The following is a 25,885-nucleotide window of genomic DNA, read 5'->3' as shown; positions in this document are numbered from 1 at the left end:
ATAAATTGATTTGGATGGAGGGGATGGTTATAAATTGGTTTGGATGGAGGGGATGGTTATAAATTGGTTTGGATGGAAGAGATGGTTATAAATTGATTTGGATGGAGGGGATGGTTATAAAGTGGTTTGGATGGAGGGGATGGTTATAAATTGGTTTGGATGGAAGGGTTGGGGGTGGTTATAAATTGGTTTGAATAGAGGGGTTGGGGGTGGGTATAAATTGGTTTGGATGGAGGGGTTGGGTTGGTTATAAATTGGTTTGGATGGAGGGGATGGTAATAAATTGATTTGGATGGAGGGGATGGTTATAAATTGATTTGGATGGAGGGGATGGTTATAAATTGATTTGGATGGAAGGGATGGTTATAAATTGATTTGGATGGAGGGGATGGTTATAAATTGATTTGGATGGAAGGGATGGTTATAAATTGGTTTGGATGGAGGGGATGGTTATAAATTGATTTGGATGGAGGGGATGGTTATAAATTGATTTGGATGGAAGGGATGGTTATAAATTGGTTTGGATGGAGGGGTTGGGGGTATAAATTGATTTGGGGGGTTATAAATTGATTTGGATGGATGGGATAAATTAATTTGGATAAATTGATTTGGATGGATTTGGATGGGATGGTTATAAATTAATTTGGATGGAGGGGTTATAAATTGGTTTGGATGGAGGGGATGGTTATAAATTGATTTGGATGGAGGGGATGGTTATAAATTGATTTGGATGGAGGGGATGGTTATAAATTGGTTTGGATGGAGGATGGTTATAATTGATTTGGATGGAGGGGTTGGTTATAAATTGGTTTGGATGGAGGGTTGGGGATGGAGGTTATAAATTGATTTGGATGGAGGGGGGGGTGGTTATAAATTGATTTGGATGGATGGGATGGTTATAAATTGATTTGGATGGAGGGGATGGTTATAAATTGATTTGGATGGAGGGGATGGTTATAAATTGGTTTGGATGGAGGGGATGGGGGGGTTATAAATTGATTTGGATGGAGGGGATGGTTATAAATTGATTTGGATGGTTATAAATTGATTTGGGATGGAGGGGGTTGGGATTTATAAATTGGTTTGGATGGAGGGGATGGTTATAAATTGTTTGGATGGAAGGGATGGTTATAAATTGATTTGGATGGAGGGGTTGGGGGGGTTATAAATTGGTTTTGGGTTATAAATTGGAGGAGGGATGGTTATAAATTGATTTGGATGGAGGGGATGGTTATAAATTGGTTGGTTTGGATGGAGGGGATGGTTATAAATTGATTTGGATGGAGGGATGGTTATAAATTGGTTTGGATGGAAGGGATGGTTATAAATTGATTTGGATGGAAGGGATGGTTATAAATTGGTTTGGATGGAGGGGTTGGGGGGTTATAAATTGATTTGGATGGAGGGGATGGTTATAAATTGATTTGGATGGAGGGGATGGTTATAAATTGGTTTGGATGGAGGGGATGGTTATAAATTGATTTGGATGGAGGGGATGGTTATAAATTGATTTGGATGGAATAAATTGGGATGGTTATAAATTGGTTTGGATGGAGGGGATGGGTTTGGATGGAAGAGGGGTTTGGGGAGGATGGTTATAAAGTGGTTTGGATTATAAATTGATTTGGATGGAAGGGTTGGGGGTGGATAGAGGGGTTTGGATGGTGGTTATAAATTGGTTTGGATGGAGGGGATGGTTATAAATTGGTTTGGATGGAGGGGATGGTTATAAATTGATTTGGATGGAGGGGATGGTTATAAATTGGGGGATTGGGATGGGGATTTATAAATTGATTTGGATGGAGGGGATGGTTATAAATTGATTTGGATGGAGGGGATGGTTATAAATTGATTTGGATGGAGGGATGGTTATAAATTGGTTTGGATGGAGGGTGGTATAAATTGGATTTGGATGGAGGGGATGGTTATAAATTGGTTTGGATGGAGGGGATGGTTATAAATTGATTTGGATGGAGGGGTTATAAATTGGGATGGTGGTTATAAATTGGTTTGGATGGAGGGGTTGGGGGAGGGTTATAAATGGATTTGGATGGAGGGGTTATGGTTATAAATTGATTTGGATGGAGGGGGATGGTTATAAATTGGTTTGGATGGAGGGGATGGTTTAAATTGATTTGGATGGAGGGGGTTATAAATTGTGGATGGATGGGGGTTATAAATTGATTTGGATGGAGGGGATGGTTATAAATTGATTTGGATGGAGGGGATGGTTATAAATTGATTTGGATGGAAGGGATGGTTATAAATTGATTTGGATGGAAGGGATGGTTATAAATTGGTTTGGATGGAAGGGGGGTTATAAATTGGTTTGGATGGAGGGTTGGGATGGTTATAAATTGATTTGGATGGAGGGGATGGTTATAAATTGATTTGGATGGAGGGATGGTTATAAATTGGTTTGGATGGAGGGGATGGTTATAATTTTGGATGGAAGGGATGGATTTGGATGGAAGGGATGGTTATAAATTGGTTTGGATGGAGGGGTTGGGGGGTTATAAATTGATTTGGATGGAGGGATGGTTATAAATTGATTTGGATGGAGGATGGTTATAAATTGGTTTGGATGGAGGGGGTTTATAAATTTTGTTTGGATGGAGGGGATGGGGGTTATAAATTGATTTGGATGGAGGGGTTGGGGGTGGTTATAAATTGGTTTGGATAGGGGAGGGTTGGGGTGGTTATAAATTGGTTTGGATGGAGGGGATGGTTATAAATTGATTTGGATGGATGGTTATACATTGGATGGAGGGTTGGGGGGTTATAAATTGGTTTGGATGGAGGGGATTTGGTTATAAATTTTGGATTTTATAAATTGGATGGAGGGATGGTTTGGATTTGGATAAATAAATGATTTGGATGGAGGGGTTATAAATTGGGGATGGAGGGGATGGTTATAAATTGATTTGGATGGAGGGGATATAAATTGATTTGGATGGAGGGGTTATAAATTGGTTTGGATGGTTATAAATTGATTTGGATGGAGGGGATGGTTATAAATTGATTTGGATGGAAGAGATGGTTATAAATTGATTTGGATGGAGGATGGTTATAAAGTGGTTTGGATGGAGGGGATGGTTATAAATTGGTTTGGATGGAAGGGTTGGGGTGGTTATAAATTGGTTTGAATAGAGGGGTTGGGGGTGGTTATAAATTGGTTTGGATGGAGGGGTTGGGGTGGTTATAAATTGATTTGGATGGAGGGGTTGGGGTGGTAATAAATTGATTTGGATGGAGGGGATGGTTATAAATTGGTTTGGATGGAGGGGATGGTTATAAATTGGTTTGGATGGAGGGGATGGTTATAAATTAATTTGGATGGAGGGGTTGGGGGGGGTTATAAATGGATTTGGATGGAGGGGATGGTTATAAATTGATTTGGATGGAAGGGATAGGGGGTTATAAATTGGTTTGGATGGAGGGTAGCTTGGCGGTGGAAGGGGGTCTGAAAGGGGGTTATAAATTGATTTGGATAGAGGGGTTGGGGTGGTTATAAATTGGTTTGGATGGAGGGGTTGGGGGGTTATAAATTGGTTTGGATGGAGGGGTTGGGGGGTTTATAAATTGATTTGGATGGAGGGGTTGGGGGGTTATAAATTGGTTTGGAGGGAGGGGTTGGGGGGTTATACATTGGTTTGGAGGAGGGGTTGGGGGTTATAAATTGGTTTGGAGGGTGGGGTTGGGCGGTTATAAATTGGTTTGGATGGAGGGGTTATAAATTGGTTTGGAGGGAGGGGTTGGGGGTGGTTATAAATTGGTTTGGAGGGAGGGGTTGGGGGTTATAAATTGATTTGGATGGAGGGGTTGGGGGGGTTATAAATTGGTTTGGAGAGAGGGGTTGGGGGGTTATAAATTGGTTTGGAGGGAGGGGTTGGGGGTTATAAATTGATTTGGATGGAGGGGTTGGGGGTTATAAATTGATTTGGAGGGAGGGGTTGGGGGTTATAAATTGATTTGGAGGGAGGGGTTGGGGGGTTATAAAATGATTTGGAGGAGGGGTTGGGGGGATTATAAATTGATTTGGAGGGAGGGGTTGGGGGTTATAAATTGATTTGGAGGAGGGGTTGGGGGTTATAAATTGATTTGGAGGGAGGGGTTGGGGGGTTATAAATTGATTTGGAGGGAGGGGTTGGGGGGATTATAAATTGATTTGGAGGGAGGGGTTGGGGGTTATAAATTGATTTGGAGGGAGGGGTTGGGGGTTATAAATTGATTTGGAGGGAGGGGTTGGGGGTTATAAATTGGTTTGGATGGAGGGGTTGGGGGGTTATAAATTGGTTTGGATGGAGGGGTTGGGGGGTTATAAATTGATTTGGAGGGAGAGGTTGGGGGTGGTTATAAATTGGTTTGGATGGAGGGGTTGGGGGTTATAAATTGGTTTGGATGGAGGGGTTGGGGGGTTATAAATTGATTTGGAGGTAGGGGTTGGGGTGGTTATAAATTGGTTTGGATGGAGGGTAGCTTGGCGGTGGAAGGGGGTCTGAAAGGGGTTATAAATTGATTTGGAGGGAGGGTAGCTTGGCGGTGGAGGGGGTCTGAAGGGGTTATGAGTTGATTTGGAGGAGGGTAGCTTGGCAGTGGAGGGGGTCTGAAGGGGTTATAAATTGATTTGGAGGGAGGGTAGCTTGGCAGTGGAGGGGGTCTGAAGGGGGTTATAAATTGATTTGGAGGGAGGGTAGCTTGGCGGTGGAGGGGGTCTGAAGGGGTTATAAGTTGATTTGGAGGGAGGGTAGCTTGGCGGTGGAGGGGGTCTGAAGGGGGTTATAAGTTGATTTGGAGGGAGGGTAGCTTGGCGGTGGAGGGGGTCTGAAGGGGTTATAAGTTGATTTGGAGGGAGGGTAGCTTGGCGGTGGAGGGGGTCTGAAGGGGTTATAAATTGATTTGGAGGGAGAGGTTGGGGGTGGTTATAAATTGGTTTGGATGGAGGGGTTGGGGGTTATAAATTGGTTTGGATGGAGGGGTTGGGGGGTTATAAATTGATTTGGAGGTAGGGGTTGGGGTGGTTATAAATTGGTTTGGATGGAGGGTAGCTTAAGGTGGAAGGGGGTCTGAAAGGGGGTTATAAATTGATTTGGAGGGAGGGTAGCTTGGCGGTGGAGGGGGTCTGAAGGGGGTTATGAGTTGATTTGGAGGGAGGGTAGCTTGGCAGTGGAGGGGGTCTGAAGGGGTTATAAATTGATTTGGAGGGAGGGTAGCTTGGCAGTGGAGGGGGTCTGAAGGGGGTTATAAATTGATTTGGAGGGAGGGTAGCTTGGCGGTGGAGGGGGGTCTGAAGGGGGTTATAAGTTGATTTGGAGGGAGGGTAGCTTGGCGGTGGAGGGGGGTCTGAAGGGGGTTATAAGTTGATTTGGAGGGAGGGTAGCTTGGCGGTGGAGGGGGGTCTGAAGGGGGTTATAAGTTGATTTGGAGGGAGGGTAGCTTGGCAGTGGAGGGGGTTCTATAAGGGTATATCTTCATCAGGACCTGGATCTCCTCCCTGAGCCTGTGAATCTCCAGGCGCTGCAGCTGAACGATACGGTCCCCCTCCTGGTTCAGACGGACCACCATGTTACTGGGGTTGGCCCTGGGAGACAGCAGCAGAGACAAAAAGTCAGCTCACTGAGCAGCTACTTTAGATGTGGATAACTTAAAAATAGGATTTTTTCAAGTGACTTAACTAGGAAAAAAACAACTTAGCGATGAAACAGAGAACCTCAAGCACCTCTATGAATATAAACTCCAGGAAGTGAGGTGGTTTCCCCACATGGTAAAAGTTATCCTGCAGACTCTTTCCAATGAAAGCTGCAATCAGTCGTCTTTACTGTAAATCAGTCCAGATAAGAGAGAAACAGGTCACCTTTGAGAGTGTTGGTCTGCTTCTTGCCCTGTTTTCTCATCAGACTCTTGTAGTCGTGGACCTGGGAACGCACCAGACGCAACTCCTTTCTCAGGTCGTTGATCTCTCTGATCAGAGTTGCATTCTCCTGTAGCAATCAATGAATGAATCAACCAATCAGTTAGTCAAAGAATAGTACAGAACAAACAGCCTATAGATTTGGGGTGTATAATAAAGTTGTGGTCACTAATTTTATGACTATTGTGTGCGGCACTCCAACAGTCCTTTATGAAAAGTCTTGTCTCTGTCACCTGCATGATCTTGACGTTGTCTGCATGGTGGACCACGCCGTCTTTGGCCAGTTTCCTCTTCAGGGACGCCACGTTCCTCTCCAGGTGCTCTCTGTGCCGGGCGTACTCCCTCTGGACTTCTGCGTCCACGCCAACTATATCCACCTGAGAGACATGAAGAGCAGCCATCTTTGATTACAATGAATACACAGTAGCCAACTTACTTATCCATGACGAGTTGCATTCTTTAACTTCTGGGTACATTTTTGCTCAGGGAGAAATTTTAGACCAGCACTGTAGCCATTACAAGGTTACAACCCAATTCACTCTACCAGCTTGCATGAAAGAGGATAAAAGCAGCACAAACAGGCAGAGTGAGCTCTAGTGAGCCTATAACAATGCTGCTCTTGCTCTCTGTCAATTCAATTCAAGGGGCTTTATTGGCATGGGAAACATATGTTTACATTGCCAAAGCAAGTGAAGTAGATATACAAAAGTAAAATAAATAATACAAATGAACTCTCTCTCTCTCTCCGTCTCCCTCTTTCATCCTGTTTCTCTCACCACATCACTCTTCTGTACATAGCGGTCGTAAAGGTCTGTGATGCTGTCCTTTAACCTCTTAGGCTCCTGGGTGAATCCCACACAGTTATGGAGGTCCGTCTTGAACCTACGTACCAGGGCCTCCACATCCCTTACCTGGGGAAGAGGGGTTGGTCATATGCAAAGATAAAAACCCAAATATAAACACCTGCCATGCACTCAAGGTAAAATGGTATCCCTCTCCCTCACACACTACATACCTTCTGCAGTCCCTTGTGCATCTCCTTGTCGGTGGTGGTGAGTTCAGCTCAGCGATGTCCAGTTCCTGTTGAGCGTTCTTCTTGTGGAAGGTATCCAGCTCCTGCTCCATCTACAGAGTACAGGAAGCCCATAGCATGGATCTCTATATACTCCCTCATACAGCTGATCTATAGCACTCATCTAAACCCTGATCCACTCTTATCTATATGGACACAGTCATCATTTCCATCTACATGAAGAGAGGGCTAAAAGTTGGCAGGCGGTTTAAATAAGTATCAATGATGAAAAAACTAAGAACTAAAGTAGGAAAAGCCTCCCCATTTTTCCTCCAAACATAACGATGGTCATTATGGCCACAGTTCTATTCTTGTTTCATCAGACCAGAGGACATTTCTCCAAAAAGTACGATCTTTGTCCCCATGTGCAGTTGCAAACTGTAGTCTGGCTTTTTTATGGAGGTTTTGGAGCAGTAGCTTCCTCCTTGCTGAGCGGCCTTTCAGGTTATGTCGATATAGTGGGGAGAACAAGTATATGATACACTGCCGATTTTGCAGGTTTTCCTACTTAAAAAGCATGTAGAGGTGTGTAATTTTTTATCATAGGTACACTACAACTGTGAGAGACGGAATCTAAAACAAAAATCCAGAAAATCACATATGATTTTTAAGTAATTCATTTGCATTTTATTGCATGACATAAGTATTTGATACATCAGAAAAGCAGAACTTAATATCTGGTACAGAAACCTTTGTTTGCAATTACAGAGATCATATGTTTCCTGTAGTTCTTGACCAGGTTTGCACACACTGCAGCAGGGATTTTGGCCCACTCCTCCATACAAACCCTCTCCAGATCCTTCAGGTTTCAGGGTTGTCGCTGGGCAATACGGACTTTCAGCTCCCTCCAAAGATTTTCTATTGGGTTCAGGTCTGGAGACTGGCTAGGCCACTCCAGGACCTTGAGATGCTTCTTACGGAGCCACTCCTTAGTTGCCCTGGCTGTGTGTTTCGGGTCGTTGTCATGCTGGAAGACCCAGCCACGACCCATCTTCAATGCTCTTACTGAGGGAAGGAGGTTGTTGGCCAAGATCTCACGATACATGGCCCCATCCATCCTCCCCTCAATCAAAATCAAAACAAATCAAATTTATTTATATAGCCCTTCGTACATCAGCTGATATCTCAAAGTGCTGTACAGAAACCCAGCCTAAAACCCCAAACAGCAAGCAATGCAGGTGTAGAAGCACGGTGCAGTTGTCCTGTCCCCTTTGCAGAAAAGCATCCCCAAAGAATGATGTTTCCACCTCCATGCTTCACGGTTGGGATGGTGTTCTTGGGGTTGTACTCATCCTTCTTCTTCCTCCAAACACGGCGGGTGGAGTTTAGACCAAAAAGCTCTATTTTTGTCTCATCAGACCACATTACCTTCTCCCATTCCTCCTCTGGATCATCCAGATGGTCATTGGCAAACTTCGGACGGGCCTGGACATACGCTTGCTTGAGCAGGGGGACCTTGCGTGCGCTGCAGGATTTTAATCCATGACGGCGTAGTGTGTTACTAATGGTTTTCTTTGAGACTGTGGTCCCAGCTCTCTTCAGGTCAGGTTAGAGTCTGTTTGATTGAGTGTGTGGACAGGTGTCTTTTATACAGCTAACGAGTTCAAACAGGTGCAGTTAATACAGGTAATGAGTGGAGAACAGGAGGGCTTCTTAAGAAAAACTAACAGGTCTGTGAGAGCTGGAATTCTTACTGGTTGGTAGGTGATCAAATACTTATGTCATGCAATAAAATGCAAATTAATAACTTAAAAATCATACAATGCGATACTTTTGAACCCGTTTCCTCCAGCATCTTCACAAGGTCCTTTGCTGTTGTTCCGGGATTGACTAAAGTGCGTTCATCTCTAGGAGACAGAAAACATCTCCTTCCTGAGCGGTATGACGGCTACGTGGTCCCATGGTGTTTATACTTGTGTACTATTGTTTGTACAGATGAACGCAGTACCTTCAGGCATTTGGAAATTGCTCCCAAGGATGAACCAGACTTATGGAGGTCTACAATTCTTTTTCTGAGGTCTTGGCTGATTTCTTTTGATTTTCCCATAATGTCAAGCATAGAGGCACTGAGTTTGAAGGTAGGCCGTGAAATACATGTAACGGCTCTCGTTGGTGGTAGGAAGAGTAGACCAAAGCGCAGCGTGGAAAGTGTTGATGATTATTTTATTCAAAAAACACTCAAACAAAATAACAAAAGCACACCATTCTGTCAGGCTAAGACACTAAACAGAAAACAAGATCCCACAACCTAATGTTGGAAAAAAGGGCTGCCTAAGTATGATCCCCAATCAGAGACAACGATAGACAGCTGCCTCTGATTGGGAACCACACTCAGCCAAAAACAAAGAAACAGAAGACATAGAATTTCCCACCCGAGTCACACCCTGACCTAACCAAACATAGAGAATAAGGATCTCTAAGGTCAGGGCTTGACAACACATCCACAGGTACACCTCCAACTGACCCAAATAATGTAAATTAACCTATCAGAAGCTTCTAAAGCCATGACATAATTTTCGGGAATTTTCTAAGCTGTTTAAAGGCACAGTCAACTTAGTGTATGTAAACTTCTGACCCACTGGAACTGTGATACAGTGAATTATAAGTGAAATAATCTGTCTGTAAACAATTGTTGGAAAAATGACTTCTGTCATGCACAAAGTAGATGTCCTAACCGACTTGCCAAAACTGCAGTTTGTTAACAAGAAATTTGTGGAGTGGTTGAAAAACGAGTTTTACTGACTCCAACCTAAGTGTATGTAAACTTCCGACTTCAACTGTACCTACTCAAGAGACATTTCAGCAATGGTTAACGAATTCAACAATGACAGTTAACCAGTTAAAGAACTGATACAGGAGGAGGAAGTTATACCTCATGGGTCTGCTCTTTCATCTCCTTGATGTCGTTCTCTCTGGGCTCAATCTGTTTCTTCAGTTCTTTGATCTTGTAGTCCAGAACAAACTTAAATTTCCCCAGCTCCTGGTTCTTCTTTTTCAGGTCATATATGCATTTCTCCTACACAGGGATAAAGGACAAGACAAGACAAACAGGCCTCAGATCAGATCATGGATGTATTTCTCTTACAAAGGATCAGGGACAAGACCCTAGCCTGCTGATCACAGATATGTTGTGCTGTCTTGCCAACCCATGTGGTCTTTGTCACGCAACAACCATAGGAGTTGGCAAGACAAGACAAACAGGCCTCAGATCAAAAAATCCGATCATATTTTATTAGTCACATACGCCGAATACAACACCTTACAGTGAAATGCTTACTTAGAGCCCCTAACCAACAATGCAGATGAAAAAAATAGGGATAAGAATAAGAAATAAAAGTACCAAGTAATTAAAGAGCAGCAGTAAAATAACAATAGTGAGACTATATACAGGGTACAGGTACAGAGTCAATGTGCGGGGGCACCGGTTAGTTGAGGTAATTGAGGTAATATGTACATGTAGGTGGAGTTATTAAAGTGACTATGCATAGGTGATAACAACAGAGAGTAGCAGTGGTGTAAAAGAGGGGGGAGGCAATGCATATAGTCTGGGTAGCCATCTGATTAGGTGTTCAGGAGTCTTATGACTTGGGGCTAGGAACCGTTTAGAAGCCTCTTGGACCTAGACTTGGTGCTCCGGTACCGCTTGCCGTGCAGTAGCAGAGAGAACAGTCTATGACTGGGGTGGCTGGAGTCTTTGACACTTTTTAGGGCCTTCCTCTGACACCGCCTGGTGTAGAGGTCCTGGATGGCAGGAAGCTTTGCCCCACTTCACACTAACTGACTAGACAATCATTTAACTGCCATGTAATTGTAACGGATGTGAAACAGCTAGCTTAGTTAGCGGTGCTGCGCGCTAAATAGCGTTTCAATCGGTGACGTCACTTGCTCTGAGACCTTGAAGTAGTGGTTGCCCCTGCAAGGGCCGCGGGTTTTGTGGAGCGATGACTGTTGTTGATGTGTGCAGAGGGTCCCTGGTTCGTGCCCGGGTATGGGCGAGGGGACAGTCTAAAGTTATACTGTTACATAATAACTCATAGAATATAACATGGCATGATGCAATGTTGCCATGTAACAGGTTTGTTAGGTGTTTAAATAAGCCATGAAATCAACCCATTCTCTTTATAGTCTTTGACTTGAGTTATTTGTCCAGTTCAATTACATTCATAATCCTCTTCCAACATTAATATCCCATGAAATTGAATATAAAATGTCACTTCCATAGTTCAACAATACAAGCTAGTTAGTGAACCAAATCTAATGTTCAAGCGTAACTTCTGGGAGGCATCTTTAATGTTCAAATGTATCATCGTTAGTGACGACGAGTGTTAGAACAACAGTTGCCACGGCTACTCTGCTGAGTGTGAATCTTTATTCATGAAGAGAAAGGATAGGAGGATGGATCTGTGTTTGAACTGAACTGGGGCCTCCTCTTTTAATGCAGGGCCATTTTGTTATAATTTACTCTCTGTCCAATTAGCTATTTGAAAGCGTTTCATCTTGAGGGCAGGTGGTGTGTGTGAGTGTAGAGGAAGGGGGGGGGGGGGTGTAATCTTTTCATAGACAGCATCTGTGACATTTACACATTAAAGACAGTTATCAATTATTGTCTCTATTCAGTCTGTGTCGCTGAAGCGTTACAGAGAGCAGGGTAGAAATGTAAAGGTCATTTCCTATTGAGACGACATCTGCAGCGTTACAGAGAGCAGGGTAGAAATGTAAAGGTCATTTCCTATTGAGACGACATCTGCAGCGTTACAGAGAGCAGGGTAGAAATGTAAAGGTCATTTCCTATTGAGACGACATCTGAAGCGTTACAGAGAGCAGGGTAGAAATGTAAAGGTCATTTCCTATTGAGACGACATCTGCAGCGTTACAGAGAGCAGGGTAGAAATGTAAAGCACATTTCCTATTGAGACGACATCTGAAGCGTTACAGAGAGCAGGGTAGAAATGTAAAGGTCATTTCCTATTGAGACGACATCTGCAGTGTTACAGAGAGCAGGGTAGAAATGTAAAGGTCATTTCCTATTGAGACGACATCTGAAGCGTTACAGAGAGCAGGGTAGAAATGTAAAGGTCATTTCCTATTGAGACGACATCTGCAGCGTTACAGAGAGCAGGGTAGAAATGTAAAGGTCATTTCCTATTGAGACGACATCTTAAGCGTTACAGGGAGCAGGGTAGAAATGTAAAGGTCATTTCCTATTGAGACGACATCTGCAGCGTTACAGAGAGCAGGGTAGAAATGTAAAGGTCATTTCCTATTGAGACGACATCTGCAGCGTTACAGAGAGCAGGGTAGAAATGTAAAGGTCATTTCCTATTGAGACGACATCTGAAGCGTTACAGAGAGCAGGGTAGAAATGTAAAGGTCATTTCCTATTGAGACGACATCTGCAGCGTTACAGAGAGCAGGGTAGAAATGTAAAGGTCATTTCCTATTGAGACGACATCTGAAGCGTTACAGAGAGCAGGGTAGAAATGTAAAGGTCATTTCCTATTGAGACGACATCTGCAGCGTTACAGAGAGCAGGGTAGAAATGTAAAGGTAATTTCCTATTGAGACGACATCTGAAGCGTTACAGAGAGCAGGGTAGAAATGTAAAGGTCATTTCCTATTGAGACGACATCTGCAGCGTTACAGAGAGCAGGGTAGAAATGTAAGGTCATTTCCTATTGAGACGACATCTTAAAGCGTTACAGGGAGCAGGGTAGAAATGTAAAGGTCATTTCCTATTGAGACGACATCTGCAGCGTTACAGAGAGCAGGGTAGAAATGTAAAGGTCATTTCCTATTGAGACGACATCTGCAGCGTTACAGAGAGCAGGGTAGAAATGTAAAGGTCATTTCCTATTGAGACGACATCTGAAGCGTTACAGGGAGCAGGGTAGAAATGTAAAGGTCATTTCCTATTGAGACGACATCTGCAGCGTTACAGAGAGCAGGGTAGAAATGTAAAGGTCATTTCCTATTGAGACGACATCTGCAGCTTTTACCATGAAGTAGTCTCTGCTGACGTGGGAACATTGCCTTTACATTTCAATAACGCTGTAGCGCTGAGTTTCCACGATCCGGATTGAATAGTTCCCCAAGTGTCCCTCTGCACACTAAGGCTGTGGCCCAAACACTTTATTTAATTGTATTTATTTCACCTTTGTTTAACCAGGTAGGCCAGTTGAGAACAAGTTCTCATTTACAACTGCGTCCTGGCCAAGATAAAGCAAAGCAGTGCAACACAAACAACAACACAGAGTTACACATGGAATAAACAAACGTAGTCAATAACTCAATAGAAAAAGTCTATATACAGTGTGTGCACAGTTTCATTTAAAAGACACATCACATCCCCTCAGCCCTCAAATTAAGTGGACACTTCTGATGGCGTATCATGATGTCTGACGAGTTTACACTTGCAGGGCGAGGGAGGAAGGATGGAATGATTTTTAAATGGACCACCTTCCCCGGAAATTCGTCGATAGTTCATCCCGCGATGATTGTGTTTTCAGCCACCGGTAGCTTGTGGTTGCTTTATATATACTAGTCAATTATGAGTGCATGTCTACTTATATTAAATATATAATTATTCATATACGCCTACTGTATGATAGCTAGCAAATGAATTATCTAACTAACATTACCCTGCCTAGCTGGAACTTCTGAAGAAGGAAAATGTTTTATTTCTACAATTTCCAAAAGATGACCAAACAAAAACATAATTACTTTTTATAGGACGTGTTTGTGCTTATGTACATTCGTTTTTACTTACACTTTGTATGTTGACTTCTCCATTAATGTTGTTTTAAGTTTTTGCTGACTTTTCTTAGTGGATGTACAATCGTCGCGAATTGAATTATGGGGAGTTTCAGGCCTCGGAGTGAACATAATTGTACACTCACAAAGCCGACAAACACGAGGGCTGAGGGGCTTACGTCACAAACTTCCCTCGCTTGGCTAATCATTTGGACCGCCCTCCAAGATGGCGACAGGGATTCCTCCAAGGGCATAAGTGGATGAGGGTGTGTCTTTTAAGTGTTTGGACCGCACATAAGAGACAGAGTTAGAAGAGGAAGAAAATGGTTGTCTCCTCCCTCAGAACACTGATGTTAAAATATGGACATGCTCTTTGGAGGGGTATAACATCGCAAATCAATTACGCTAACAGCCCCATTCTTTGTTCATGCTTTGTTTACGCAGGGACACAACATGTCAACATGTAACCTTATGCGAAAAAAGAGAGGGGGATAGTTTATTTAAAAAATATATTTGACCCTTATTTTACCAGGTAAGTTGACTGAGAACACATTCTCATTTACAGCAACGACCAGATTGGACATTTTTACCAGGACACCGGGGTTAATACCCCTACTCTAAAGAGAGGACTTTTTTGCCATGGGATCTTTAGTGACCACAGAGAGTCGCAATGAGATATATAAAAAAATTGTTTAGACCAGAGGAAAGAGTGCCTCCTACTGGCCCTCCAACACCACTTCCAGCAGCATCTGGTCTCTCATCCAGGACCAACCCTGATTAGCTTCAGAGACAAGTCAGCAGTGGGATGCAGGGTGGTATGCGTACGTGAGTTTGTGTTCGCAGAGCAAGTGTCTGAGTCGGTGCCTGAAACGGTGGCCTGCTCCACCACATGCTGATGCAGTGGGATTATTCATTATTGGACCTTCACACTCTGGTTCAGTGCTGTGAGAAGGGGAGGAGTCTCACAGTCTCAAAGTCACCTTGTCTGGTGTGATGCATGGGACTGGGACTGGGACTCAGGATAATAGATGTATGGGACTGGGACTGGGACTCAGGATAATAGATGTATGGGACTGGGACTGGGACTCAGGATAATAGATGCATGGGACTGGGACTGGGACTCAGGATAATAGATGTATGGGACTGGGACTGGGACTCAGGATAATAGATGTATGGGACTGGGACTGGGACTCAGGATAATAGATGCATGGGACTGGGACTCAGGATAATAGATGTATGGGACTGGGACTGGGACTCAGGATAATAGATGCATGGGACTGGGACTGGGACTCAGGATAATAGATGTATGGGACTGGGACTGGGACTCAGGATAATAGATGTATGGGACTGGGACTGGGACTCAGGATAATAGATGTATGGGACTGGGACTGGGACTCAGGATAATAGATGTATGGGACTGGGACTGGGACTCAGGATAATAGATGTATGGGACTGGGACTGGGACTCAGGATAATAGATGTATGGGACTGGGACTCAGGATAATAGATGTATGGGACTGGGACTCAGGATAATAGATGTATGGGACTGGGACTGGGACTCAGGATAATAGATACATGGGACTGGGACTGGGACTCAGGATAATAGATGCATGGGACTGGGACTGGGACTCAGGATAATAGATGTATGGGACTGGGACTGGGACTCAGGATAATAGATGTATGGGACTGGGACTGGGACTCAGGATAATAGATGTATGGGACTGGGACTGGGACTCAGGATAATAGATGCATGGGACTGGGACTCAGGATAATAGATGTATGGGACTGGGACTGGGACTCAGGATAATAGATGTATGGGACTGGGACTGGGACTCAGGATAATAGATGTATGGGACTGGGACTGGGACTCAGGATAATAGATGCATGGGACTGGGACTGGGACTCAGGATAATAGATGTATGGGGGAGAACAACTTTTATGGACAATATATAATAGCGCATAAGTTGATTGTGTTCGATTATGAGAGAAGAACATTTGAACAAAGTCAACTACAATCATAAACAGTAGAGGTCCATCAATAAAACTGATTATTTTCCTTCCTCTTTCCTTCCGTTTCAATGGCATCCAGTCAAGGAACCGTCCATGTTTATGCATACCTTGGAGGCAAACCTAACCCTCTCCATGCCATGGCACCTGTCTGTACCCCCTCAGCCCAGCAGCAGCCCTCTCACCTTATCCTGGATGGTGTCATCCCTCTCCTGGATCTCTTTCTTCAGGGCCAGGATGTCTCTCTCCAGACACTTCTGATGTGCCAGTAGCTTCTGTTGCTCTGTCTTCATCTTCTCTTTCTCCATGCTCCTGTCATCTATATTCTTCTGTAGGCTGCTGAACTGCAGTGTGTGTGCGTGGGTGTGTGTGTGAGGGAGGGAGGGGAGGACAGGGGGGGCAGGGGGTAGACGTGGCAGGGAGAGGAGGAAAATGTCATCAGTCACCGTTGTCATAACTCATTGGGACTTACACAATGGTCATATTCTTTATAGCTTCCCATAACCAACAATAAAGCCTCCACATGCAGTTCCATATTGGATAGTAAAAACAGCCTAACCTTATATAGGGAGAAAGGCAAGAACAGACAGCAGACAGACAGAATGGGGCCATAGGACTGCAGAATCTACACACAGGATCTGACTTAACATTCTCCCTGTGATATTGAGTGAGCAAGCGGAGGGAGCACATTAGAGCCTAACTATGGACACATGGACAGGCCCTGCTCGCCATCAGCAGGCCGTATGCTGCGTCTGATTGGCTGTAATTATGATGTACCACTGTGATGAGAGGGCAGGCAGGGTCTAGGTGGGAGAGGGTTGGGGAGGGAGTGTGTGAAGGATGGGAGTTGGAGGGAGACTAGTGGGGAATCTTGCATCCTCTCCTCTGTCCTCTCCTACCAGTCCTCTCCTCTCCCCCCGTCCCTCTCCCCCCGTCCTCTCCCTCCCGTCCTCTCTCCCCCGTCCTCTCTCCCCCGTCCTCTCCCCCGTCCCTCCCCCCGTCCTCTCTCCCCCGTCCTCTCCCTCCCGTCCTCTCCCTCCCGTCCTCTCCCCCCGTCCCTCTCCCCCGTCCTCTCTCCCCCATCCTCTCCCTCCCGTCCCACTCCCCCCGTCCCTCTCCCCCCGTCCTCTCCCTCCCGTCCTCTCTCCCCGTCCTCTCCCCCCCTCTCCCTCCCGTCCTCTCCCTCCCGTCCCTCTCCCCCCTCTCTCTCCCATCCTCTCTCCCCCATCCTCTCTCCCCCATCCTCTCCCTCCCGTCCTCTCCCCTGTCCTCTCCCTCCCGTCCTCTTCTCTCCATCCTCTTCACACTTCCATATCAAAATGTCTGAGGAAAATGAGGAGAGCATTGGAGAAGATCTGAGGAGAGGAACCTCTGATCTTCTCCTCGTATCCCTCTTATGTTCTGAGAAGAAGGCAGGGAGAGGACAAAAGGAATCAAGGAAACTTTTGAGAGCTTGTGATGGTGGAGGGAGGTGTGGGGGTGAGAAGATGATGTCTCTACCTTCTTCTTCATGATGCCGGTGTCTCCCTTCATGCGCATGTTGGTCTCCCTCTCGTCCTTCAACCACCTCTCATAGCGGATCCTGATGTCCTGGATCTCCCTGTCTCCATCTGCTTCCTGCTCTCCTCAAACTCCCTCCCCTTGATACGAGACTCCTCCTGACACAGAGGGGGGTGTGGGGGGTTGTCAAGACAGAGTTTAAAGTTGGAGAGATACAGAAAGAAGGAGGGAGAGGGGGAGGAGAAGAGAAGAGATACAGAAAGAAGGAGGGAGAGAGGAGGAGAAGAGGGGAGGAGGGAGAGAGGAGGAGAAGAGATACAGAAAGAAGGAGGGAGAGGGGGAGGAGAAGAGATACAGAAAGTAGGAGGGAGAGGGGAGGAGAAGAGACAAAAAGAAGGAGGGAGAGGGGGAGGAGAAGAGACACAGAAAGTAGGAGGGAGAGGGGAGGAGAAGAGACAAAAAGAAGGAGGGAGAGGGGGAGGAGAAGAGATACAGAAAGTTGGAGGGATCGGGGAGGAGAAGAGACAAAAAGAAGGAGGGAGAGGGGAGGAGAAGAGACAGAAAGAAGGAGGGAGATGGGAGGAGAAGAGACAGAAAGAAGGAGGGAGAGGGTAGGAGAAGAGACAGAAAGAAGGAGGGAGAGGGGGAGGAGAAGACACAGAAAGAAGGAGGGAGAGGGGGAGGAGAAGAGACACAGAAAGAAGGAGGGAGAGGGGAGGAGAAGAGACAAAAAGAAGGAGGGAGAGGGGGAGGAGAAGAGACACAGAAAGTAGGAGGGAGAGGGGAGGAGAAGAGACAAAAAGAAGGAGGGAGAGGGGGAGGAGAAGAGATACAGAAAGTTAGAGGGATCGGGGAGGAGAAGAGACAAAAAGAAGGAGGGAGAGGGGAGGAGAAGAGACAGAAAGAAGGAGGGAGAGAGGAGGAGAAGAGACAGAAAGAAGGAGGGAGAGGGTAGGAGAAGAGACAGAAAGAAGGAGGGAGAGGGGAGGAGAAGACACAGAAAGAAGGAGGGAGAGGGGGAGGAGAAGAGACACAGAAAGAAGGAGGGAGAGGGGAGGAGAAGAGACAGAAAGAAGGAGGGAGAGGGGGAGGAGAAGAGACAGAAAGAAGGAGGGAGAGGGGAGGAGAAGAGACAGAAAGAAGGAGGGAGAGGGGGAGGAGAAGACACAGAAAGAAGGAGGGAGAGGGGGAGGAGAAGAGACACAGAAAGAAGGAGGGAGAGGGGAGGAGAAGAGACAGAAAGAAGGAGGGAGAGGGGGAGGAGAAGAGACAGAAAGAAGGAGGGAGAGGGGAGGAGAAGAGACAGAAAGAAGGAGGGAGAGGGGAGGAGAAGAGACACAGAAAGAAGGAGGGAGAGGGTAGGAGAAGAGACAGAAAGAAGGAGGGAGAGGGGGAGGAGAAGAGACAGAAAGAAGGAGGGAGAGGGTAGGAGAAGAGACAGAAAGAAGGAGGGAGAGGGGAGGAGAAGAGGTGAAGAGGGGGACGCAGGCCCTGCGTTGCCCCTGCGTTGCCCCTGCGTTGTCCCTGCGTTGCCCCTGCGTTGTCCCTGCGTTGTTGCCCCTGCGTTGTCCCTGCGTTGCCCCTGCGTTGCCCATGCGTTGCCCCTGCGTTGTCCCTGCGTTGTTGCCCCTGCGTTGCCCCTGCGTTGTCCCTGCGTTGTTGCCCCTGCGTTGTCCCTGCGTTGCCCCTGCTTTGCCCCTGCGTTGTTGCCCCTGCGTTGTCCCTGCGTTGCCCCTGCGTTGTCCCTGCGTTGTCCCTGCGTTGCCCCTGCGTTGTCCCTGCGTTGCCCCTGCGTTGCCCCTGCGTTGTCCCTGCGTTGTCCCTGCGTTGTTGCCCCTGCGTTGTCCCTGCGTTGCCCCTGCGTTGCCCCTGCGTTGTCCCTGCGTTGCCCCTGCGTTGTCCCTGCGTTGCCCCTGCGTTGTCCCTGCGTTGTCCCTGCGTTGTTGCCCCTGCGTTGCCCCTGCGTTGTCCCTGCGTTGCCCCTGCGTTGTTGCCCCTGCGTTGTTGCCCCTGCGTTGCCCCTGCGTTGTTGCCCCTGCGTTGTTGCCCCTGCGTTGCCCCTGCGTTGTCCCTGCGTTGTTGCCCCTGCGTTGCCCCTGCGTTGTCCCTGCGTTGTCCCTGCGTTGTTGCCCCTGCGTTGCCCCTGCGTTGTCCCTGCGTTGTTGCCCCTGCGTTGTCCCTGCGTTGCCCCTGCGTTGTCCCTGCGTTGCCCCTGCGTTGTTGCCCCTGCGTTGCCCCTGCGTTGCCCCTGCGTTGTCCCTGCGTTGTCCCTGCGTTGCCCCTGCGTTGTTGCCCCTGCGTTGTCCCTGCGTTGTCCCTGCGTTGCCCCTGCGTTTCCCCTGCGTTGTCCCTGCGTTGTCCCTGCGTTGCCCCTGCGTTGTCCCTGCGTTGCCCCTGCGTTGCCCCTGCGTTGTCCCTGCGTTGCCCCTGCGTTGTCCCTGCGTTTCCCCTGCGTTGTCCCTGCGTTGTCCCTGCGTTGCCCCTGCGTTGTCCCTGCGTTGCCCCTGCGTTGTCCCTGCGTTGCCCCTGCGTTGTCCCTGCGTTGTCCCTGCGTTGCCCCTGCGTTGTCCCTGCGTTGCCCCTGCGTTGCCCCTGCGTTGCCCCTGCGTTGTCCCTGCGTTGCCCCTGCGTTGCCCCGCGTCTCACACCTCCTTTAGCGGTGATGGGAGTTGACGTCACATTTCCTTAAAGATTCTGCGGAAGTCCGCCACGGAGCACCTGCCACTCCCAGATTAATTTGCCCCTTCACTTCCAATCAGTGTCACAGCAGGGAGGGAGGGAGAGGAGAGGAGAGAGGAGAGGAGAGAGGGAGGCAAGAGGATAGGGAGGAGAGAGGATAGGGAGGAGAGAGGGGAGGAGGATAGAGGAGAGAGGAGAGGAGAGGGGAGAGGAGAGAGGGAGGCAAGAGGATAGGGAGGAGAGAGGGGAGGAGGATAGAGGAGAGAGGAGAGAGGGGAGAGGAGAGGATAGGGAGGAGAGAAGAGCGGGAGTTGAGGAGAGAGGGAGGGAAAGAGAGGAAAGAGGCAGGTAAGGAAGGGAGGTGAGTGTGAATGGAGAGAGGGAGAGAGAGAAGGGAGGAAGGGGGGAGAAGGGAGGAAGGGGAGTGTGAAGGGAGGGAGGCCAGGAGTTGTTCCTGACCACATGCCCTGACTAGGGAAAACTCAGGGTCCTAACACAAAGAACTGGTCAGGGAAAACTCAGGGTCCCAACACGAAGAAGTGGTCAGGGGAAAACTCAGGGTCCTAACAGAAAGAACTGGTCAGGGGAAAACTCAGGGTCCTAAGGAAGGTTTTCGTGGGGAAAAAACAGGACCCTAGCTGTAAGGACTCTCTATATAAAGCCCCAAATCCCACGTAAAAACAGCCCCTAACAAGCCCTTTGACGTTATATCTCCTACCTGCTCCAACACCAGCAGCCTCTCATGCAGCTTCCCCTCATAGTGGAGGGTGAGATCCTCCAGGGCAGCAGCCTTGCTCTCTTCCATCCGCTGCAGCTGTTCCTCGTAGTCCTGCTGCATCTGCTGAGACTTGAGCTGCAGCTCCTGGTACTTCTCATACTCCAGCATCAGCTTCTGCCTGTTGGCTGACTCTGGGGGGGGGAGCAGCAAAAGTTAGAGAGGATATGAGGAGGACTCTGGATCTCAATAATATCAGATGCTGCTGTCAATGTACACACTGAAATGGGAGTCATTCAAGTCTCATAGCTCTAAACTTAGAGGCAACTTTTCCGATAGATGGACAAGAAGTGAGAATAGAATAAACAGAATAGAATGGAATAGATAAAATAGAACAGAATATAATCGATCAAAATAGAATAGAACAGAATAAAACAGAATAGAACAGAACTCACCCAGATCCTGCAGCTCTTTGGAGTGTTTCTCCATCACCTCGAACATGGCTTCCTGATTGGCTGACACCATCTTGCCTCGTTCCGTCTTCAAGATCTGACAGGAGAGATGAAGAGAGGTGAAGCGAGAGGGGTGTATCTACATATGATCCTCATTGAGGTGTTCACCTTAAGACAGCCCAGCCAGTGCCACTTTCAATTTTCATTTCCATGTATCGATCTAGCAGTGGCTCTTATCAAGGCCGGCTTTTACAAGGCAAAGTAAGTCAGTGCATACCATTATGAGAGCTAAACAAAAAGTTAAAACGTGTTAAAAGTATTACAGCGTACATACTGAACAAAAATATAAAACGTAACATGCAACAATTTCAAAGATTTTACTGAGTTACTGAGTTATAAGGAAATCAGTCAATTGAAATAAATTCATTAGACCCTAATCACATGACTGAGAATACAGATATGCATCTGTTGGTCACAGATACCGTAAAGGAAAGACTTCCGCCGAGGTCGGTCCCTCTCCTTGTTCGGGCGGCGTTCGGTGGTCGACGTCACCAGCCATCGTCGATCCACCTTTCATTTTCCATTTGTTTTGTCTTGTTTTCCCGCACACCTGGTTTGCATTCCCTCATTACTCATCTTGCATATAACCCCCCATGTCTGTGTGTGGAATTGTTATATGTAAATGTATGTGTACTCCAGGCTGGTTTGCATTCCCTCATTACTCGTCTTGCATATAACCCCCCCATGTCTGTGTGTGGAATTGTTATATGTAAATGTATGTGTACTCCAGGCTGGTTTGCGCCGGGTTATTGTAACCCGTGTGTGTTTAGTTTTCTGAGTGCTGTGTTTTGTTCGCCTCAATAAAGGGCTCCGTTTGCTCCCCATTTCTGCTCTCCTGCGCCTGACTTCTCTGCAGCCAGTTATGCACTCCTTTACACTAGTGTGGATCAGACCACCAGTCCGTATCTGGTGTGACCACCATTTGTCCTTCGAATAGAGTTGATCAGGCTGTTGATTGATCAGGTTTTTGAATGTTGTCCCACTACTCTCCAATGGAAGGTGCGAAGTTGCTGGATATTGGCGGGAACTGGAACACGCCGTTTTACACATCGATCCAGAGCATCCCAAACATGTTCAATGGGTGACATGTCTGGTGAGTATGCAGGCCATGGATGAACTGGGACATGTTCAGCTTCCAGGAATTGTGTACAGATCTTTGCAACATGGGGTTGGGCTTTATCATGCTGAAACATGAGGTGATAAAATGGAATTGTGTTCGTTGTCCGTAGTTAATGCCTTCCAATACCATAACCCCCACCGCCACTATGGGGCACTCTGTTTACAACATTGATATCAGCAAACCACTCGCCCACAAGACGCCATACATGCTGTCTGCCATCTGCCCGGTACAGTTGAAGAGAACACTTTCCAGCGTTCCAGAGGCCATCGAAGGTAAGCATTTGCCCATTGAAGTTGGTTACGAGCCGGAACTGCAGTCAGGTCAAGACTTCGGTGAGGACGACGAGCATGCAGATGAGCTTCCCTGAGACGGTTTCTGACAGTTTGTGCAGAAATTCTTCTGTTGTGCAAACCCACAGTTTCATCAGTTGTCCGGGTGGATGGTCTCAGACGATCCCTGCATGTTAGGCTGCTGTTGTTCCATGCGTATTATGGGCAGTGTGCATCACGGCTGGATAGGCTGCGTTTCCGCTGTCAATATTCATGCCATAACCAACTATGTTACCACTGAAACAAGCTTTTGGTTGGTCTTAAGTATCCCTACCAACGCTGCCTGAAATTAACACTTTGGATCATGTTTTTAAGGACACGCAAATATTTATAACCCTCCCATCAGAGAGCAAGTGAGATGATATAAGACAGGAATATTCCCGAACCTGGCGTTAGGGCTGGAAAATGACAACGTGCGTTTGACACTAGCACCGCCCTTAACGCCAGCCAAAAATATAGTCCTCTGAGTTATTTGGGACAAGGGAAACATAAGTATTTCATCAGATTAATAATTTTTTATAATTTACTGTTTTAATCTGTTTATCTCAGAGCCTATTTACCATCTAAATGTATCTTCATTGCTCTGATTCACTCAGGTAATTATATCATATGTACTTGTACTTTCTTTAGTTAACTTAATTAAGGTGGGTAACTGATTATGTTTGAAGCCTCGTCTGACCTGTCTCCTGGTCTTGAGCGACTCTATCTGCTCGACAAACTTAGCCGACATCTCTTTGATGTCCTCGTTGTAGTTCATGTCCTTCAGACGGAGCTGGTACTCATTCTCCATCTTCAGCTCCTCCACACGCATCTTCAGCTCCAGCATAACCTAGTTCTGTTATGGAGGAAAGGAGGGATGGGGAGGGAGAGAAAGAGAGATGGTAGAGAGAGAGAGAAGAAGAGGAGAGTATCTTAAGTGAAGAGAGTGGGAGAAGAGAGAAAGGGAGGCATAAGGAGAGGAAGAGAAAGGACAGGGAGAATGTGAATAATCAGGTTTCAGGATGAGCAACTGCATGGCCCTTGCAAACCTACCACAGGAGGCTACTGAGGGGAGAACGGCTCATAATAATGTCCGGAACGGAGCTAATGGAATGGCAGTAAACACCTGGAAACCATGGAAACCATGTGTTTAATGTATTTGATACCGTTCCATTGATTCCGCTCCAGTCATTACCATGAGCCTGTTCTCCCCAATTAAGGTGCCACCAACCTCCTGTGCAACCTACAATAAGGTAACCACCCCCACCCCATGTATCAAGTCAGTGTAACGCTACAACAGTTCCCATGGGGGTCCTACAGATGTAGGATCTTCATTTGATCACGGTGTTGAAGGAAAACTTAACTGCAACGAAGGACATTTTTTATTTGAGGTTTAAAAGGGTTCTGAATTTAGTCATTTCCACTTTGAAATTTCAGACTTGATTTTCCCCTATGAAAAATGTATCAACCCCTACAAAAATGTACATTTATTATATCCACGTAATAACTCACATTTTCTGTTCATTATTTTCCTGCTATAGCAAACTGGCTCAAATGAAGATCCTACATCTCTGTACCTTCTCCTCCAGGTCTGACTTGGTGATGAGGATCTCCTCAGCGTAGGTGATGTCTTTGTCTCTCTTCAGGCCGCAGCCCTCCTTGTCTATGATCTTCCAGATGAGCAGGCAGCAGTCCTCAGACACCGTCAGCAGGAACTAGTCATCAAATGTGATCACCATCTGAACACAGAAAGGACATAGTTTACGCACCTCTGTTCAGGATACATCCACTCAAATCAATGGCCTTTGCACTGATTTGTGTGTGGTCCATTACACTGCAATGGCTCAAACTTTGCTGCGTTGTATTGCGTTGCAATGCATAGTATGTTCCTGTTTTGTGGAGGCATTGCATTGTCGTACGTACTTTGGTGACAGGTGAAGAGTGGGCCTGATACTCGATCCAGTCCTTCTGGATAGACAGGGGGTACTTGATGGCCCTGATGGTCCAGATTAAGGTCCCGGTGAAGAGCGTGCGTCCGGACCGGGACATGGTGATGGTGGTGTATGCCACGTTTTCAGAAGGCACCTCACGCAGGATCTGACAAAGAGAGGGAATTGATGTGAATATAAAGGCTACTATCAAGGGATGGCAAGAAACAATTGCAGCAGAGGTAAAGTGTTGTTGTCATTCATGCATAACATTAAAGCTAATGTGCCAGCCTCATCCAGGGACTCATTTATTGAAGTGGATATTAAAGATCTTAATTTGATCACTCTTTTCTTACTGAGAATTGTCCAGTGAATTTTCCAGAAAATGCAGATAGCCTTTGTGATTTACATAAATTTACTGAAAATCCAAACTAACACACAGTTATATTAACAGTATTCCACTTTTCATGTAGCCTCATGTTGACCAGCCTAACCACCGACCCAGCAACATTATGGACTAAACGTTCAAATCCTATTGCTGCAGGATTATTTTGCTGAGACGATACTGGTCAAATGAAGATCCTACATCTGTGTGTCAGTGAAAGTTTTGTTAAAATGTGTGATTGTTAGAGTTTCTTTCAAAGCTCCAGCATCTGACAATAACTCAAGGGGCCTTTATCGTCTCTCCTGACTGGTTTCACAGACTGTCAGAAAGATGACCGTCACTCAGGATGAGGAGAACTAACAGCAGAGTGTGAATTTAATGGGCTCTGGTCATTATGACAGAGATGGGAAACTCTATTTACACTGAACATAAATATAAACGTAACATGTAAAGTGTTGGTCCCATGTTTCATGAGCTGAAATAAAACATCCCAGAAATGTTACAGATGTACAAAAAGCTTATTTCTCTCAAATTTTGTGCACAAATTTGTTTATATCCCTGTTAGTGAGCATTTCTCCTTTGCCAAGATAATACATCCACCTAACAGGTGTGGCATATTAAGAAGCTGATGAAACAGCATGATCATTACAGTGGTGCACCTTCTGCTGGGGACAATAAAAGGCCACTCTAAAATGTGCAGTTTTGTCACACAACACAATGCCACAGATGTCTCAGGTTTTGAAGGAGCGTTCAATTGACTGCAGGAATGTCCACCAGAGCCGTTGCCAGATAATTGAATGTTCATTTATCTACCCTAAGCCTCCTCCAACATGGTGTTACAAAATTTGGCAGTACGTCCAACCGGCCTCACAACCATAGACCATGTGTAACCACGCCAGCCCAGGACCTCCACATCTGGCGGGATCGTCTGAGATCAACCACCTAGACAGCTGATGAAACTGTGGGTTTGCACAACCGAAGAATTTCTGCACAAACTGT

The 25,885-nt window shown here is 46.3% G+C and overlaps 1 pseudogene; it reads right to left on the bottom strand.

Annotated features, from left to right (window-relative positions):
- The window catches only part of LOC115108777 (cilia- and flagella-associated protein 57-like), a 56,517-nt pseudogene that overhangs the window by 22,333 nt on the left and 8,299 nt on the right, over nt 1-25,885 (bottom strand).

This window comes from Oncorhynchus nerka, linkage group LG24 (genome assembly GCF_034236695.1).
Source record: "Oncorhynchus nerka isolate Pitt River linkage group LG24, Oner_Uvic_2.0, whole genome shotgun sequence".
Taxonomy (NCBI): Eukaryota; Metazoa; Chordata; class Actinopteri; order Salmoniformes; family Salmonidae; genus Oncorhynchus; species Oncorhynchus nerka.
The sequence above is the reverse complement of the archived record's forward strand: the minus strand, read 5'-3'. Positions and strand labels throughout refer to the sequence as shown.